The sequence below is a fragment of the Labeo rohita genome, chromosome 3, assembly GCF_022985175.1.
Source record: "Labeo rohita strain BAU-BD-2019 chromosome 3, IGBB_LRoh.1.0, whole genome shotgun sequence".
Classification (NCBI taxonomy): domain Eukaryota; kingdom Metazoa; phylum Chordata; class Actinopteri; order Cypriniformes; family Cyprinidae; genus Labeo; species Labeo rohita.
The window spans coordinates 2878949-2891567 of NC_066871.1; positions in this window are offsets into that span (position 1 = coordinate 2878949).

Sequence of the window (12619 nt, forward strand, 5' to 3'; positions counted from 1 at the left end):
CCGGTATATATATTATATTTCAAACGGTACAATGTCATAATTTTGCTCAATTCAGTATTTCATACGCTGCTGTTGCAAAGTGCACTTGTATGGATCCAACACATGAAACTCTATCAACACGCTCAAAATTAACAAATAAAGAGAACAGTAGAAGTGAAATATGTCATTATATTGCATACAAAACAGATGATTTACTGTATGCAAGCACTGCTATAAATCATGTGTTGCCACAAGAGGCATCACATGAAATCTTGCTATTTGTTGCTTGCTCATCCTTTCAGAGAATTAAGGGATCGATAGAGATTGATATATCATTCATATATTCAGATTTAATTTTAACTTTAAATCACAACTGATCAACGCACATACATAAGATGTGATACAGTAACAACGAAAGCGCAAACGTGCGTTTAAAGTTTTGGTCACATAATATATGCACTTGCATTTCATACATTCGAATATTAATTGAATTTGAATTAAGCAAAAGTTTTGATATATTAATTGTAGTATCGAAAATATGAAGGGAATGTTTCTGCCATGCTGCCGACCGCTAATATGAAGCGGCCAAAAAAGCGAGAGAGTGAGATTTGTATTTAATGCTTTTTCTTTGGCTATCTGAGTCTGAAATCTGAAAACAATCTGAGAGAGAGAAATAATAATGTGATTTTGACTATTACTTTGACTGTTAGAAATACACTTTACAATAAAGCAACATTTGCCTGCAGGTTTTTTGTTACAGTTTGATACAAAGGTATTAAGATATGAATGTGTTATTATTATTATTTATAAAATAGTTTTTAGTTCACTTATCTTTTGAGGCTGATTATTTGTCACCTATGGTATCAATAGCGAGGTATTACATTCTGGTATCGAAGCCAAAATTATGGTATTAAGCCATCCCTATACAATGCCAAGCTGAAAGTATGAGCTAAAGCACAAGCTAAAGCACAAAAGAGGAGAAAAGGAATACATGCTTTCACTTTTTCACAAATATTAAAACAAAAAATTAGCAGATTTACTATTTTATTTTTATGTTATTATTTAATTTTATTTATTTATTAAGATTTAAAAAAAAAAAAAACATTAAAAACATTTATATATTTTCTGGCTTTATTTGTTTTTTATATGGTTTAGTAATTTTTTTATTTTTCTATTTTTCAGTTGTTTCTCACCATAAAATATAGCCATGGTGCTCAATCAAATCAAAAATCAAATCAAAAGTCTATCATGATGAAATTTCCCTTACCAATTCATTTTTAGCATGTATAGTTTGTAGTGATTGTAGTACTTACTGTTCTTGCATTGTATTTTATGACAAAGTCAGCTTTAATCAAAAGAACCCTTGAGGAAAATACGTTATTTAGCATTTAGTAAGTAAATCACTATGACTCTCTGGCTTTTATTTACATCAATGAAATGCACTCTGTTTCATGCCTATGACGCAAACCAAATCCCATCAAGAGTAATTTATCAGCTCCACTTAAATGTATATATGGCAATACTGATGGCCCCTTTTGAGTTGTTTATGATTATTTCATAAAGCTTCACGCTCCTAGCAACTGGTTTTGGTTGCCATAGCAACGTATTGACGTATTTTGGGATCCAGAAATAGAAAGATAAAGAAGGAAAGTGTCCCAGGCCGTATCTGGTCCTCAGGGTGACAAACTTTTTTTCTGTTTTGGGAGAGTGTAGCATTTGCTTTTAACCTGATGAAATGCCTGAAAGGAGATATATGGATCTCAAATGCGTTTTTTGGCACACTGTGTGATCATTTTGCATGCGAAAAGAGAGCATTGCATCATGTGGCAGAGGATCGTGTATGAAGCATTTTTAATGTCTTAGTGGACACAGAAGAAAAGACTGTGGCTCTCTGTAAAATAAGAAGTGAGACTGAGACTGTCTTGTACAAGTTCAACACAACAGGGTGAGTCAGATTCTATTCATAGTCTGAGAAATGCAACTCGAGCCTTGCAGAGAAAGCTCATAAATTAAAAAATATAGGGTACATGCTTCTATAAATACACCTCTGTGCCTACTCTTTAAACAAGACGTCTGCACATATTGTACAGCAGCTAAAGAATATGGACTCTTAAAGAGACAGTTCACCAAAAAAAAAATTGCATTCTGTCATTTTACTCACCCTCATGCCGCTCCAAACCTTATTTTGTGATTTTATAATCTAATAAAATGTTATCTACTGCAATGACATCCATCCAAATAGTCTTAAAGCCAACTGTTAGTAGATCTAAACCACTTCAAAGGCCTTGAACAATCATCTTTGACAGTCAGAGAGCCACAGACTCACTATAAAGTTGTCGTTTTACTTGGTATTGCAGCACGGGAGAAACATATTTCAAATGTCAAATCCTTATGCAATGAGAAACACAAAGAGAGGAAAACACATCAGTGATTCACGCTCTTTTCCCAGAACAATAGCAGTTCACACTGCCTTTCAGTGGCAAGCTGAATTAAAGCAATTGTTTTCAAGCTGTTACATAAACTGAGATAATGCAGAGCTTTACTACAGGCGCCTTTGTGTGTATGCGATTGTATAGCCAGAGAAACAGACAGGCTCAGCCATTTACTAGACCAGCTTATGTCATTTGTCCTAATTAGGATTAGATGAAAGCGTTTGTTCAAATGTTTTGATTGTTGTTGCATGTGTTGCACGATTTGTTTATCACTATAGAGAAAAACTGCATTTATTTTCTCCATATAGCAACTCTCATTTTTACCGCCAAAAAGGAAACTGTCAAATGATATTCTTTTTAAAGCTACAAGTCGGTTAGATTTTAACTTTGTTTTTAAATGTTTAATAGGCAAATTATCTACTCAGTCGCTGTTACCATGGAAACGTGAACTGCGCCAAAAAAGCGCATCTGTGTACACCCACTATTGTGAATGACATAATCAAGTCCCTACACTCTCAAACTACTTTGGCCTATAGAGTGTTGCAGGGATGACATATTTTTATAGGCCAGCCTTGAAGTCAGCATCACCCTGGTTCCCTCAATAAAAACCCAACAGGGTATTTCCATTGGCTTTTGTATTTGCAGAAATTTGCAGTCACCAACAAAAGTGCTTGTTGGAAACATGTGCCTCTATATACATTTCTGCAAAACTAAAAAAAAAAAAAAAACGTACCTACAGTTGAAGCCAAAAGTTTACATACACCTTGCAGAATCTGCAAAATGTTATGTTACCAAAATAAAAGGGATCATACAAAATGCACATCATTTTTTTTTACTACTGACCTGAATAAGATATTTCACATAAAAGACGTCTACATATAGTCCACAAGAGGAGATAATAGTTGAATTCTATAATAGTTGCATATGAGTCAGTTGTCCTCAGTGTGAAAAGATGGATCTCAAAAAAAAAATCATACTGTTGGAAAGGGTTCAAATACACAAAAATACTGAAAAACCAATTTGTGGGGCATGAAGAATTTTTCTGAAGAACGGCGGGCAGTTTAACTGTTCAGGACAAACAAGGGACTTATGAACAACTGTCACTAAACAAAAACACAACTGTGGATCATTCAGGTAACAACACAGTATTAAAAATCAGGCGAATGCAAACTTTTGAATGGGGTCATTTTTATAAATTCAACTATTATTTTCTCATGTACTACATATAAACTTTTTTTTATGTGAAATATCTTATTCAGGTCAGTACTAAATAAAGAATAACATGCATTTTGTATGGTCCCTCCTATTTTGGTAAAATAATTAACACTGCAGATACTGCAAGGTGTATGTAAACTTTTGACTTCAACTGTGTATGTACAAATCACTGCAGTTTCCAGTTGAAATAAATAATAGAGGCAGTAAAACTGACAACTTTTATTCCTTTTCACACAATGTATGATTTACAGGTACAGAGTTTTGATTAATAAAGCCTAATTTTCACAAAATTGCTTGCAGAATATTATGTTATGACTTCATACTTCATACCTTTGTAGATAACATTGTTGTCACATATACAGATTCATATGTGTGAGTTTTCTAATTCAGTAGGTTTGCTCGGTAGCTCATGTGATACAGCATTGCACTTGAGTGATGAAGAGCTCCTATACGAACAAAACATCTCAAATCGCACAAGAAAGTTAAAATAGCATGGCTGCATCAACAAATGCATTTTTATATCATTTTTGCACTTGTTAACACTATCAGGTAGGTTTAGGGTTGCGTCTGGTGTAGAGGATATTTCTAACACAATAGAGCATTAACCTTTAGCGACACTCCCTGGATATTTGAATTCTGAACAGGCGTAATACGTACCTCAAAAAACGTAATAAAAATGCAGCATTACGTGCCTGTACCAACACAATAAAAACATGCCAAGTGTGTTTTAGCGCCACTCATTTTGCGCTGAAACTGCTGCGAAATGTGAAGTAAGGTACGTTATTACGGTGTTGCAGAAATGTATATAAAGGCACGTATTTTCATGAGCCTGGGTTGACATTAAAGCAAAAATTATTAATCATCTACTGTACAGGTTGTGATTCAGAAGAAACAAACTTGTCCAAACAAACTGGGGACTGACCCATCTTTCAAAGGCGACTGGAGAACCAGAACTCGTGGAGATTGGAGAAGCAGTCGTCAGTGAAATGACAGGAACACAGGAACATTTTGGGATTATACTGCTGCGGTATCATAGTAAAGATGAATTTTAACCACTGATTCTTTTACAGCCTCAAATAAAATAAAGTAAAATTTAATAAAAAAATTAATAAAAATAAAGCATCTTCTCAACATTACGTAATCCATACGAATGAACTACAGCATTAGACTGCTGTTTTTGCGGGATGTCCATGCAGAACATAGACGGGCATTATGCAAATGTAAACTTGTGACGTATTAAATTTGCGTCAACTTTTTCTTTTGAGAGATGATAAATTTATAATGCACTTTCAGCTTTACACTTTACAGCTTTGCAGACTGTTTACATTCACATACAGCTACATAACACACTGCATGAAAGGTAATTTTCAAAAGTCCATAATAGGGGCACTTTAACCAAAACTAAAAACCCACTCAAAAAAAAAAAAAAAAAAAAAAAAAAAAAACACTGACTTGTGTGACATTCGAACCGTAAATGCTGAAATGCTCCTAACCCTAACACCTAACCTAAACTTACCCACTTCTGAACAATATAAAACATGTAACAGGCAAATATAAGTACAGTCACAGGTATTTATTGCAGAAACTGACCATAAACAAGCAGTATAAAAACATTACAAACAAGTCGTGTCGCATTCCAAGTCTTGTGAAGTCATACAATATCCTTTTGTGAAGAAAAGAGTAAAACAAGGTATAATCAGTGAAAATGATCCTGCTACATTAACGCGCTCACATCTCATTGAAAAGATACTCCTGAGCATTTGCATGACACAGAGATGAGACACACAAGAGCCAATGGCATTTCATAACCAAGGCTGATGTAACACTTCTTCTGGCAGCCTTTTTTTAATTTACACACAAACAGACTGAACTTTATGGTGGATGGAGACGGCGATCGCGTCTATTCATCTCACAGATCAAACGTCTTGCCTTGGAATTTTAACAATTTTTTTTTTTTAATAATGACTGTAGTTGTATCTGCCTGTTACATCTTGTGTTTTATTGACAAATGGTAGGTTTAGGGCAGGGGTTGGGTTACGTGCTCGTAAATGTGTAAATGATGAAATGTAAATAAAACTGTTGTGATTGTCTACATTGAAAAATCACACCCCTACATATATGCAATAATGGGAATATTATTAATCAATATATAATGTGATCATGATGATTAAATTTCCAGTGCCTTTTGCGTCAGCATTATGACACAAGGGGTTTGTTATTTAAAGCAATGAAGGACCTTGCACACCAAAAAAAAAAATGACACTAAAGGGATACCTTGTGCATCAAAAAGTGACGCCAAAGGGTCCTGACCAAGTGTCAATATGTGACGACTTGGGAGTGAAAATGTGTTGACAAAAATATATCAACCCAGCAGCATATGAAAATTTTTCAACAATTTTTTTTCTTGTTCTCAAAACTGTTTACATTGCAATAAATCGGTTTAGGACATGAAAATAGAATTCACATTTACATGTACTGTGTTTGTAATTTTAGCCAGTGTATAAATGTGCAACTATAAGTAAGCAGCTTTCTCTTTTTTTCTTACTGGTTTAGTTAGTCCACGCACAAATGTACTGTTCAAAAATATGCAAGTATGCATTACATAACCAAATAAACCACATTTTCCAGCAAAAAAAAAAGGGAAAAAACTGCATTTACATTCACATGTTTCAGAATGTTCACATGTTTTTGCCCAGATTTTTCCACTGATTTACAATCTGGATAAGTTGATGCAAGTTGCTGAAAATCAGAGCCAGTCTGCAGTTTCAAATTCACAGATTTCATAGAAAAACGTGTAATCTATGATAGAGGATATCAAACATGTTTGATATTTTTTAGCCAATTTTAGAACACATATTGTTTTGTCATGCTTATCTTACCAACAATGCACACATTTATTTGGGAATTTGTTTGAAACTTTAAAGTCTGGTAGTGTGTGAGTCGGTAAGTGTAAGATTCCTAGTGTTTTATAATCCGTTTGGATTTTAAAGTCTATTGTATTCCAGTTTTAACATGCAATGAACAATTGTATGTTGCATCATCATTCACAATGGGATGGGTAATTCATTGCTTCATGGTCTGATTTAAGATTCTTTGTTGGCTCAAGTCAAAGTTTTTAAACCATTATTAATCTCAGAACTGCCTGGTTCAAGGCCTAAAACTCTTTATTGATGAAAACACATCCTTTGGAGAACAAACCAAATGCCAGCCATTAATCTGTGTTTTATCCTTCCATAATTTATTCTTTTGTTAAATTCATTAAATACTTTCTTAACTCCAACATCTTATTCTATTGGCACTTTATATATTTTGCACAGTTTGTCTTGTCTTTTGCAATACCAATTTGCATGCTTTCTTCCACATTAAAGAACAGAGAAACAGAGAGAGGAGGGGTTTGCAGTTAAGCTGCGTCCTTGCATGAACTGGTAAACACATGCAAGCGGTTAGATGAGGATACTTTGTTGTTATTCTCACAGATTCAGACATTTTGTGCTCTGAAATCATGTAAAAGAGCTACACTGATTGTTGAAAATGTTCTGGCGCCGTATCTCATGGACGCAGTACACAATCAACACCAATAGGCAGCCTTATTATTTTCATGTAAACACAAGCAGATGATTGAGCGGAAGCATGGAAATATCTAGTGGTGTTATTTAGTGAAATCTGCAAAAAACAATTGAGGTAAACTCTGAATAGAGGCCTTCTATTTGTTTAAAATGTGTTACCTTCCTAACTATTCGCTCAGAAACATTCCTGTTGCTATACGTGAACCCTTTTCTTTATAAATGATGAGTTAATGCATAACCAGACTGGAATGTCATGTGAAATGCAGTCACTACTTTTGGACCCGTTTCTGCAATGAATGGATCAATGAAGATCTTCACATGTGTTTGACGTGCCTAGAGTGTTCAGCGCACCTCTTTCGCCACAGTGATAACTCTTCCCGTGTGTTTACCTGTGTGTTAAAGGGTAGACTGAGGTTAAGCAGCTAAGTGTGTCAATGTGTTAAAGCCTGAGCCAGTCTGGATTAACTCAGGGCACCTGCTACAGCTCAAACACACACTCACACACATAAACAGAGGAATTTACAGAACATCCAGCTTCTACGTCTTTAACCGACTGTTCTTTCCGGAATTAAACATTTTCAAGAAAACCAAAATGTTTGTGAACGAACAAGCACTTTGGTAGAGCATTCAACAAGGTCAAAACTTGATTATGTCATAGAGAGCAAGCACATGATTAAATAAGATTTGCAACTGTAAAAGGTGAATGTAATAATGTTAAAGGTTATTTAAGGATACTGTAACTCATTTACTTATGTCACTGTACCACAGTGTAAGATAAGTGACCTTTCCCCCAGTTTTTCTGCCTGAACAGGGCTGTTGTTAGTCGGGCCAATGACAATCAGCCATCGCCACAGTGAAAGTTTATCATAACATCTGAACCATCAAAAGTACAAAATGTATGTTTAAGCAATGAACATTAAAACTGAAGCTTTCTGTGAGTTTAATCACAAAATCACTGGAAAATAATATTACAAAATCTAAAAAAAAAAAGAAATTGTAATATCTCACCTAATCTAATCCATAGGATTTACACAATGAATCAGTACAAAGTGCGATAGTCAAGTCGAAATTATTTGTATAGCACCTTTCACAATACATATTGTTTTAAAGCAGCTTTACAGAAATTCATGATGTTAATGTTTACTTAAAGGAGTTCACTTCCATAACAAAAATGTACAGATAATTTACTTACCCACTTTTCATCCGAGATGTTCATGTCTTTCATTTTTCAGTCGTCAAGAAATTAGGTTTTTTGAGGAAAACCTTTCAGAAATGTTCTCCATATAGTGGACTTGTATGGTACCCCAGAGTTTGAACTTCCAAAATGCAGTTTAAAGGAGAAGTCCACTTCCAAAACAAAGATTCACATATAATGTACTCACCCCCTTGTCATCCAAGATGTTCATGTCTTTCTTTCTTCAGTCGTAAAGAAATTATCTTTTTTGAGGAAAACAGTTCAGGATTTTTCTCAATATAGTGGACTGCTATGGTGCCCTGAGTTTGAACTTCAGAAATGCAGTTTAAATATGGCTTCAAACGAACCCAAATGCGAGTTCTTCGACATATCCTAACTGTCATGAACCGGAAAAAACAGAGTTCAGGCAGAGTAAGACAAGACGAGCGTTTGATATTAAAAAGTACATAAATTGTATTATTTTTATGAAAATAACTGATCATTTCGCTAGATAAGACCCTTCTTCCTCAGCTGGGATAGTTTACAAGTTCAAACTCAGGGCACCATTATATGGAGAAAAATGCTGAAATGTTTTCCTCAAAAAACAATCTGTTTACGACTGAAGAAAGACAGACATGAACATCTTGGATGACAAGAGGGTGAGGGGTGAGTACATTTTCTGTAAATCTTTGTTCTGGAAGTGGACTTCTTTGATTCAGATCATTAAATGGATGCCATAACCCTACCCAATACTTTATTTTCAACGTTCCAATTGTTTTCTTTATTTTTATTGAAAATAAATGGCTTTTCAATGTGATATGAGGTTTCAAATGGCAGCGGATTTGAAAACGGGTCGATCATGTCAAAATGACTACTGCACACGTTTTACCATCTATGCCTCTGGAGCTGTTATTTTATAATCATCTTTTGTAGTGTTGACTACCCCAGTCACAGGCTGGTGGGCAGAGGTGGTATAAATAGCCTCTGCCAACAAGGACTCAGTGTAAACAGATTATATATATATATACACACACATACATATATATTATCTTTGTGGGGACATATAATATACACACTGTACATCCCCTTACACACAAACACATTTTTACAAAAAATCTCATTCTGTATGATTTATAAGCACAGGTGCATCTCATAAAATTGAAATATCGTGAAAAAGTTCATTTTTTGTTTCAAAAACTGAAACTTTCATATATTTTACATTTATTACATGTAAAGTAATACATTTCTAAAGTTTTTTTTGTTTTTTGATGATTAGAGTTTACAGCTTATGAAAGTCAAAAATCCAGTATCTCAAAATATTAGAATATTTACATTTAAGTTTCATTACATGCCAATCCCTATAGTATAAATTCCAGGTAGCTCTTATTCTTTAAAACCACAATAATGGAGAAGACTGCTGACTTGGCAATAGTCCAGAAGACAATTAATGATACCCTCCACAAAGAGGATAAGTCACAGAAGGTCATTACTGAAAGGGGTGGCTGTTTACAGAGTGCTGTATCAAAGCATATTAAATGCAACATTGACTGGAAGGAAGAAATTAGGTAGGAAAAGGTGCACAAGCAACAGGGATGACCGCAAGCTTGAGAATACTGTCAAGCAAAGCCGATTCAAACACTTGGGAGAGCTTCACAAGGAGTGGAATGAAGCTGGAGTCAGTGCATCAAGAGTCACCATGCTCAGACGTCTTCAGGAAAAGGGCTACCAAGCCACTTCTGAAACAGAAACAATGTCAGAAGCATCTTATCAGGTCTAAGGAGAAAAAGAACTGGACTGTTGCTCAGTGCTCAAAAGTCCTCTTTTCAGATAAAGTATAAAAAGTAAAAAAAGTAAATTTTGCATTTCATGTTGAAATCATGATCCCAGAGTCTGGAGGAAGACTGGAGAGGCTCAGAATCCAAGCTGCTTGAAGTCCAGTGTGAAGTTTCTGAAGTCAGTGATGATTTGAGGTGCTGCGACGTCTGCTGGTGTTGGTCTACTGTGTTTTATCAAGTCCAAAGTCAATGCAGCCGTCTACTGGGAGATTTTGGAGCACTTTATGCTTCCATCTGCTGACCAAGCTTTATGGAGATGCTGATTTCCTTTTCCAGCAGGACTTTAGCACCTGCCCACAGTGAAAAAATCACTTCCAAGAGGTTTGCTGACCATATTACTGTGCTTTATTGGCCAGCATGCCTGACCTGAACCCCATAGGGAATCTATGGAATATTTTCAAGAGAAAGATGAGATGAGATGCCTCAGTAGTGCCTCAGCAGTGCCACAGGCTGATTGCTTATATGTCACACTTTACTGATGCTGTAATTTAATTTGGTGCTAGGAGCAAGTCATTTGCTGTAATATGTTCTGCCAACCACGTATTGAGTGCATAAATGAACATACTTTAAAGAATTTGAACTTTTCTGTTTTGCGAATCCATTTTTTGATTGATCTTAGGAAATATTCTAATATTTTGGGGAAAAAATAACTTTGTCACACATGGCTTTTCCATTTTTGCTTTATTTTTGTTCAGTAAATAATGACACGGTGCAATTTGTCAGGTGTTGTTGTTCATCTGAGGTATTTTGAAATTTTAAGACCAGCCAAGGACCAGTTTTTTTAATGATGTCCTGATACGGAAAACCATGGAATTCAGTAGGGTGTCCTATCTTTTTTTACATGACTATATAAAGATGTACATTATATACATTTATAGCATATGTCCAAATTTTAATATATTGCTGGCCATTAGCAATTTACTATTAAAGCAACTTAAATTTAAGTCTTTTTTTTTTTTGGAAATATTATGGAAATGTAAAATAATGCTATTTTACAGAAGACCTAGAATAGAGTCATATGGAGCAGTACGGTACTTTAATAGTGTTTATTCCACTTTTGTAGCTTGACAGAGCACAAAACTGTTTCAATGGCGTGGACATTCTGCAGAACAAAGAAGTGTTGAAATCTGGATTGGAATGATAAGAGGATCAGAAAATGACAGAATTTTTGGATTTAAATTCTTCAATCACAGCTTTTTTTTGAATGGACTTATAGATTCATGTTTGTCACCAAAAGAGTTTGGAGTTTGTGTGGTGAAATTCCATGTTATCTCTCTGATGCCAAAGAGGTCATAAGAGGCTGTGGTGTTTCAGTGACACCATGAGTCAAGTGCTAATCAGATTTTGACAATAATAAACAGTTTAGTAGAACCAAATCTTATCATGAGTGCATTGCCCAGATTAATCCATCAAGCAAAAGTTACTAAAAATTCTCATGCAAAAATCTCTCTTCTGCATCATGTAGTGTCAGTTGCTGCAGCAGATGGCCCAGAGCTGACCTGATCACTCTAATGCAGTGTAAAAACACTCGTGTGGCTTTCGCAGATCAAGAGCAGGAGGTTACACACTGCTTAGAAGACGACGCCATGCTATAATCAGCAGGATTGTTTGTTTGTTTGTTTCAGCGAGATGAACATACTGCTGTTCCTCATGGCATGCAACACAAACATGCATGCTGTCAGTTTTGCTTTCTCTCCAGTTTCTCAGTGCTATGAGAGCTGTTGTGTAAGCACACACTGTCTGTCAGTGGAGATGTTATGCCAGGGTCAATGAGATTTGCAAAAAACTAATTTGAAGGACAAAGTACAAAAACAGATTTCGGTGTGTTTCAAGTAGTGTGTTTGAGTAGTTTTTCTGCACTAAAAAATTGCTGAGTTATTTTTTTAGCCTAAATGCTGGGTTCAGCCTGTTGGGTCATTTTAATGGGTTATTTTGGAATATTTTTATCCAGGTGCTGGGTAGTTTTTCTGCATTCTGAAAAACGCTGGGCTATTTTTTTTTTTACCTAAATGCTGGGTTCAGCCTGTTGGCTCATTTTAATGGGTTGGTTTTAATATTTTTACCCAGGTGCTGGGTAGTTTTTCTGCATTCTGAAAAAATGGAGGGTTATTTTTTTAACCCAAATGCTGGGTTCAGCCTGTTTGGTCATTTATTTATTTTTTATATTTTTACCCAGGTGCTAAGTAGTTTTTCTGGACTTTTTCTGGAAAATGATGGGTTCAATTTTTTTTTTTTTTTTTTTTTTTTTACCTAAATGCTGGGTTCAGTGGGTCATTTTATTGGGTTATTTTTAAGATTGTTTACCCAGGTGCTGTGTAGTTTTTCTGTAACTAAGCTGCTGGGTAATTTTTAATGCTGGGTTATTTTCTTTCTACCCAACCGCTGGGTTGAGCCTGTCTCCAACAAAACAACCCAGCT